Source organism: Pinus tabuliformis, chromosome 6, assembly GCF_031772625.1.
Source record: "Pinus tabuliformis cultivar Carrire ecotype Pingquan chromosome 6, CPIR1, whole genome shotgun sequence".
Taxonomy (NCBI): Eukaryota; Viridiplantae; Streptophyta; class Pinopsida; order Pinales; family Pinaceae; genus Pinus; species Pinus tabuliformis.
The window spans coordinates 1,751,635,182-1,751,642,527 of record NC_142292.1 but is presented as its reverse complement, the minus strand read 5'-3'; positions in this window follow the sequence as shown (position 1 = coordinate 1,751,642,527).

Below are 7,346 nucleotides of genomic sequence, written 5' to 3'. Positions count from 1 at the left end.
ATTCGACCTGTATCTACTGTGAGACCTACTTCCATATTCCCCATTGGTTTTTTCCTCATGTCCATGGCTGAGCCGAAGTGGCCCTTGTCACTGCAATTCTGACAAACTCTGAAGAAGTATAGCATTCACCTCTTCTTGTTTCTCTTGTGCCTGCATGATTTTTTAAATATTTTCTTTGCAACTCCTTATTTCTTCCTTCAGGCTTCTCAATGTGTCTACCAAATCATAAAAATGCCCCACACCATGCTACTCATCTAATTCATAAGGAGATTTTATGTAGACTACCACCTTGCTATCCATTTGATCTCTTTCCTGCGAGGCATACTATGTCAGTTAAACCAAATCACAATAAACCAACGTACCTTCGCATAATTTTGTAGGTTTTAACCCCATACAGAAATTACCTGCATATGAATTCTAAAACACAGAAAATAAATAATGCGAGAGCAGAACACATAAAACACATATACACAGAGATTTTCCCCTAGATCCCAAAACCGGGACTATGAGCTTGATTTTTCATTATTTTCCTTTCAATGTTATAATACATATTTATACATGCCGAAGCATCCATGGACTGAAAAGCATTGCGTCCAATACCGTGGACCGAAAACCATCACGTCCAAAAAACATGTGCAAAAATCATGCACAAAACCATAGGTGGCTCCGCCCAACCTAACATAGGGTCCAAAACCAAAATTTTCCGGGGCGCTGCCCCAGACCCCATAAAGTGGGGTTATGGGTGCCCCTCAAAACCCCTGTTAACTACATGGAAAGAATATAACACAACCCAACATTCTCCCACTTGTTGTTTTCTTTCCACAGGGCCCACAAGAGAGCTTAGTCATTTTTCCAGCCCTGAAATGCCCATTGTCTCTCTACACCAAGAGAACTTCTGAGAGCTCACAGATTTTGTTAATGCATCTGCAGTATTCTTCAAAGTGTCCACCTTTACCAGCAACACCTTTTTGTCTTCTATCATATACCTCACAAAGTGATATTGAACATCAATGTGCTTTGTCTTTGAATGATATGCGGGGTTCTTTGCCAAGAAAATTGCACTTTGGTTGTCACAGTCTACCCTTATAGCTTCCTGTACTAACCCCATACTTGAACACAAACTCTGCAACCAAACTGCTTCCTTACTTGCATGAGTGGCTGCCATGTATTCTACCTCTGTAGTTGACAGTGCCACTACAGATTGTTTCTTACTCATCCAACTAACTGCACCTCCAAATAGGTTAAACACATACCCACTTGTAGATCTTCTCTGATCCAGATCTCCAGCCCAGTCTACATCAACAAAGCCATGAATATCCAATCCTGTTCTTCCTTGGTAGCACAAACCATAATCACTAGTGCCACGCAAATACCTGAAAACCCGCTTCACTGTTGTCCAGTGCTCCTTCCCTGGTTTTGACATAAACCTGTTCAATACTCCCACTGCATGTGCAATGTCTGGTCTAGTACATACCATTGCATACATCAGGCTACCGACTACACTTGCATATGGAACAATGGACATGTCCTCTTCCTCTTCTTATGTCTTGGGACACTGTTCAATAGATAACCTCACACCTACAGGAGTAGGAACCTTCACTGGTTTACTATCCTGCATATTAAACCTCTGCAATATTGTCTCGACATACTTCCTCTAGTTTAACCAAAGCTTCCTCTTTGCCCAATCTCTTTTAATTTCCATGCCCAAAATATAGTTTGCAGCACCAAGATCTTTCATGTCGAACTTGGAGGATAATTGGGTCTTCAAATCTTGGATAACTTCTTTGTCATTTCCAACCAACAACATATCATCCACATACAAGACCAGATAAATAACATGGTCACCAATTAATTTAAAATACACACAGTGATTTGCTTTGCTTCTGGTGAAGCCAAGTCCCCATATAAATGTATCAAATTTCTGATACCACATCCTTGGTGACTGTTTTAACCCATATAGAGACTTCTTTAACTTACATACCAGTTCTTTCTTACCCTTCACCGCAAAGCCTTCAGGTTGCTTCATGTAGATCTCCTCTTCCAGATCCCCGTGAAGAAATGTTGTCTTCACATCCATCTGTTCTACCTCAAAATCAAAAGCAGCAGCAACAGATAAAAGTAATCTAATAGAAGTTACCTTGGCAACAAGAGAAAAAATATCACCAAAATCAATTCCCGGCACCTGGGAATAACCTTTTGCTACCAACCGAGCTTTGTATTTCTCCACTTTTCCTTCTGCATTTGTCATCTTTTTTAACACCCATTTGCTACCAATGGGTTTCCTTCCAGTCGACAACTCCACCTGATCCCAAGCCTCATTTTTGTGCAAAGATGCCATTTCATCAACCATGGCCTCTTTCCAGAGTTTTCCATCCTCTAAATCCACTGCTTCCTTCATAGTTCTGGGATCATCATCAATAACAGACAAAGCAAAATTTGAACAGAAAGAAAATGGACTATACCTTTCTGGTTTCCTTCTTTCTCGAACTGATCTTCTCACAGCCGAAGTTGTGGCTCTTCATCTTCTGATTCCTCCTCTGCTATAGAGTCTGATTCTTCCTCCTTTAGCTCAAACTCTATCTTCTCAGGTTCCTTTGGTTGGACTTTATGTTTAATAACATCTTTCACCTCTCTGAACACCACATCTTGGCTATACATAACCTTCCTTGTTACTGGGTTCCAAAGCTTATAACCCTTTAAACCATCCTTATACCCAATAAAGATGCACTTTTCAGATTTACTATCCAACTTTGTTCTTTCCTCCTTTGGAACATGTACATATGCATCACATCCAAATACCCTCAGATGTGAAAGAGAGGGTTTCTTACCGGTCGATACCTCTTATGGAGTCTTATCCTCCAACGCTGATTAAAGTGACCTGTTGACCAGGTAACATGCAATATCCACCGCCTTTGCCCAGAATTCCTGTCCTAACCTGGCACCACTAAGCATGTTTCTTGCCCTTTCCATCAACGTCTTGTTCATTCTTTCTGCAACTCCATTTTGCTGAGGTGTGTATGGAGTAGTCTTCTGTCGTGCTATACCACACTTATTGCAAAATTCTTCAAATTCCTTACTGCAAAACTCTCCACCGTTATCTTTCCTTAGCACCTTTATCTTCTTCTCTGTCTGGTTTTCTGCTAGAGCCTTAAATTCTTTAAACCTATCAAAGACTTCAGATTTCTTCTTAAGGAAATATATCCATGTATTCCTTAAGAAGTCATCTATAAATGATACATAGTACACAGACTTACCCAATGATGGAACCTTCATAGGTCCAAACACATCACCGTTTCGCCCTCTTACCACCAGAGGGGAAACTCACCTAATTCTACTTCCCATATACACAATTTTCACAAAAATCAAAATCCAGAGAGATATTACTCATACCTTCTACCATACCTTTACCATGAAGTATTCAAAAGCCCTTCTCTCCAGTATGTCCAAGCCTTTGATGCCACAGCATGGTCTTTTCTACAAAAACCACTAGATTTTCTACTCCACTTTCAGGAACCACGGAACTGTTGCTCCCATCAACAACAGTGCTACCTTGCAACTTGTACAGAGTTCCAATCCGAACTCCTCGCATCAATACCAGTGCTTCCCGAACCATCTTGCAGGTATCCTTCTCGAACATTGTTTTTACACCTGCATCATCCAGCTTACTAACAGAAATTAGATTTCTGGCTAATGCAGGAATATGAAGAACACCCGGAAGTGTTCTAACCCTTCCACCTTGTAGCTTCAACTTTACTTTTCCATGACCAATGATTCTAGCCTTCCTGTCATCCCCCGAGAAGACATCACCACCATCATATTTCTCATACTCATAGAACCACTCTCTATGGGGAGTGAAGTGAAAGGATGCACCTGAGTCAATCAACCATGCCTCATGATCTACATGTGTACATGAAGAAGCCAAGTACACATCCCCACCTTCATCTGAGGTGGTTTTCGCCTCTGTAGAAGGAGCCTCATCAGATCCCTTTCCTTTGTCAAGAGCTTTAGATATACAATCCCTTTTGAAGTGGCCTTCCTTTCTGCATTTCCAGCACACCACCTTTACAGGTTTTACTGGAGATTTAGATCTCCCTCTAGATTTGGATCTCCCACTCAATGACTTATTTTTGTTTTTGTTCTAGGACCATCCTCGTACAGACAAGGCATCACCATTTTTGCTCTCCATATTTTTCCATCTCATCTCCTCCGTCAGCAAGGCTGAGACTATTTCATCAAACTGCCAGGCAGTTGCATTGCTACCTATTGCAATAACCAGACTATCCCATGAATCTGGTAGAGAACACAATAAACTGATGCACTTATCTTCATCTGAAATTTTAATATCAACAGATGTTAACTGACTTATTATGGTGTTAAATGTGTTCAGATGCTCTGTCACCGAGTCTCCATCTTTCATCCTCAGGTTATACAGCTTTTTCCGCAGGAACAGTTTGTTCATTAGAGACTTAGATTGGTACAAAGTCCCTAACTTGTCCCACAAAGCCTTTGTTGTAGCTTCCCATGATACATTTAGCAATACTGAATCTGAGACACATAATCGTATTGTGCTCTTTGCCTTCCGATCAAACTTCTTCCATTCTTCATCAGACACTCCCGTTGCTTTAGTACCTGGATCTACCGCGATCCATTGATCTTTATCCACAAACAGATCCTCCATCTTGAGTTTCCACAACTAAAAACTCTGACCATTAAATTTCTCGATCTCTATCTTTCCACTTCTCACCATCTTCTTTCACCACCAGAATCGATCTCGCAAATCTCCCACTGAACAGGGTCTACCATAGGCCCGAGGAAACCCCTCAGCAACAAAGGCGTCCCCTTGAAGCTAAATTTGCTCTGATACCAAATGTAGGTTTTAACCCCATATAGAAATTACCTGCATATGAATTCTAAAACATAGAAAATAAATAATGCGAGAGCAGAACACATAAAACACATATACATAGAGATTTTCCCCTGGATCCCAAAACCAGGACTACCAGCTTGATTTTCCATTATTTTCTTTTCAATGTTATAATACATATTTATACATGCCGAAGCATCCAATACCATGGACCGAAAACCATCGCGTCCAAAAATCATGTGCGAAAATCATGCACAAAACCATAGGTGGGTCCGCCCAACCTAACATAGGGTCCAAAACCAAAATTTTCCGGGGCAGGTTACGGGTGCCCCTCAAACCCCCTGTTAACTACGTGGAAAGAATATAACACAACCCAACAAATTTGGGGAGGATACCTTGTCTACAAGATCATCAAATTAGTTTGATACATGTATAACATAAAAATGATAGCTTATATACATATACCGAATAAGTGCATCAATGCATAAACATCATTCTAGCTAGGGTTCAGTCATCAATGCAAGGCCATATCAACAATGCATGCTATGACCTCATGCATGAAAACAACCACTACTCAATCATACACATTTCCACATGTATAAGAAATGCCTAATCAACTACACATACATATGAACGCATGTAGTCGAGCATAAGCGAGCAATCTTGTAACCAACCTACAAGACTGATACATGTAATCAAACAACCAATAATGCAATATAGCATACAAGGATGTAATCAAGCTGCATATAATCATATAACTATTCATATACTTTTGACGATGCATCCCACAAAATCAACATCAAGTTCCTCATGACAACCTTACTACGATCATGATCAACATGATGCAATGCAACAAGCACATGGAATGCAAGTGTAAGAGACACACATGCAACTGACGTGCATGCATCACCAACACATTCATCCAAGGAGAGTGCAACCACACTCTGATACAAATCTGTAAGACCCCCTCCTACCAGGTCTACCTAAGGAACCAACTAGTCGGGGTAAACATGCGACAAGAGAGGTCACTATAAGGGATTCAACCTCCTTGGTGACCTTAAGGAAATTGAATCGACGGAACATATCAGCCACTCAGACATCCTGTGCTTGAGTCCCGGTAATGTTTTAAGCCTTTTAACCCCTATTCACTCCCATGCTATAGGCATGACAGCATCCAAAAACCTAGAGTTCTCACAAGCCTATGTGCCAACGTCCATGGACTCTCTTCAGTAGGTCTGTCCCAGTGTCCCTGATATTTGAGCCACTTTTCTAGCCCAGAATCTCGGCCTCTGCCCAAAACTTGTTACAACCTCCAGAATCGATCAAAGACGTGATGACAAGAAAAACAAATCAAAATCAACCTTAGGACTAGGCCTGAGAATCCCCAACCGGGACTAACATTTTGTCAAACACTTGGCATCAATACAACCTACAAGTCTAGGATACAAGATAGAGCATGAATGACTAAAAGAAATTATGAAACATAACCAAAAATGTCACCACCTTATCCATTGAATTGTTATAACATCAATTAGGTCTTGCATCCATCCATTTAACACTTACAAGTAAATACATGAAATAACCATGACATGAACCAGTCATATAACCATGCTTATAACCAGCATAAAACCATATAAATATCAAAGATATGACAGCCATTAAATCCACTTATAAACAAGTGAAAAAGTAAGAGAACTTAGCTTTTATGAAACATAGGCAAATCCGCCCAGGTTCGAGACTTCCACGTACCACCCGACCATAGACATTGTTGAACCAAAACTCTCTTTCATCCAGTGACCCCTGTGCCATATTCGAAGTATGAATGCGGTATCTCATAGAACAACCAAGGGAATCCATAGGTTAAATCACCTCCACCCTCACCAAACCGTGATCACACCAAACCCGATGCTCCGATCACAACTGAACCGAACTTGGAATGCCATCTGGAATCCATCACTATCCTTGAGGAATTTTTTGCATCCTTGTCTCTCAAACTTTACCGCAATCCAATCCCAGATCAATAGGCCCTAAACCGAGACTAGTCTCTCAGGATTTACCGCAATCCAAACCCAGATCACTAGGCCCTAAACCGAGACTCCTCCCTTAGGCTTTATCGTGTATCCCGCCATAATTGGTCAATGGATTCATAGGCCTTTGGGACTAAAACTTGATACCACCTCCACCCCAGATTCTGAAATCCATCCAGCAAACCAAAGCTCAAAACTGAGATAAACATCCCAACATACCATGCCATCCAGAGAAAGGAAAGGCTAGGCTAAAAGCCATTGTCATAACCCTGAAAAAACATGCCATCGATAACAAGAGAACCATACACCGACATGCAAAGCCATGCATGTCCAAACCATCTAGGAAATCACACATGCAAAAGGTTACCTACAAGTATCCCTGCTGAAGTTGCTTGATCCTACTTTTCCTTCCTTGATCCTTGCTTTCCTTCCTTTCCTTTCCTTACTTTTTGTAG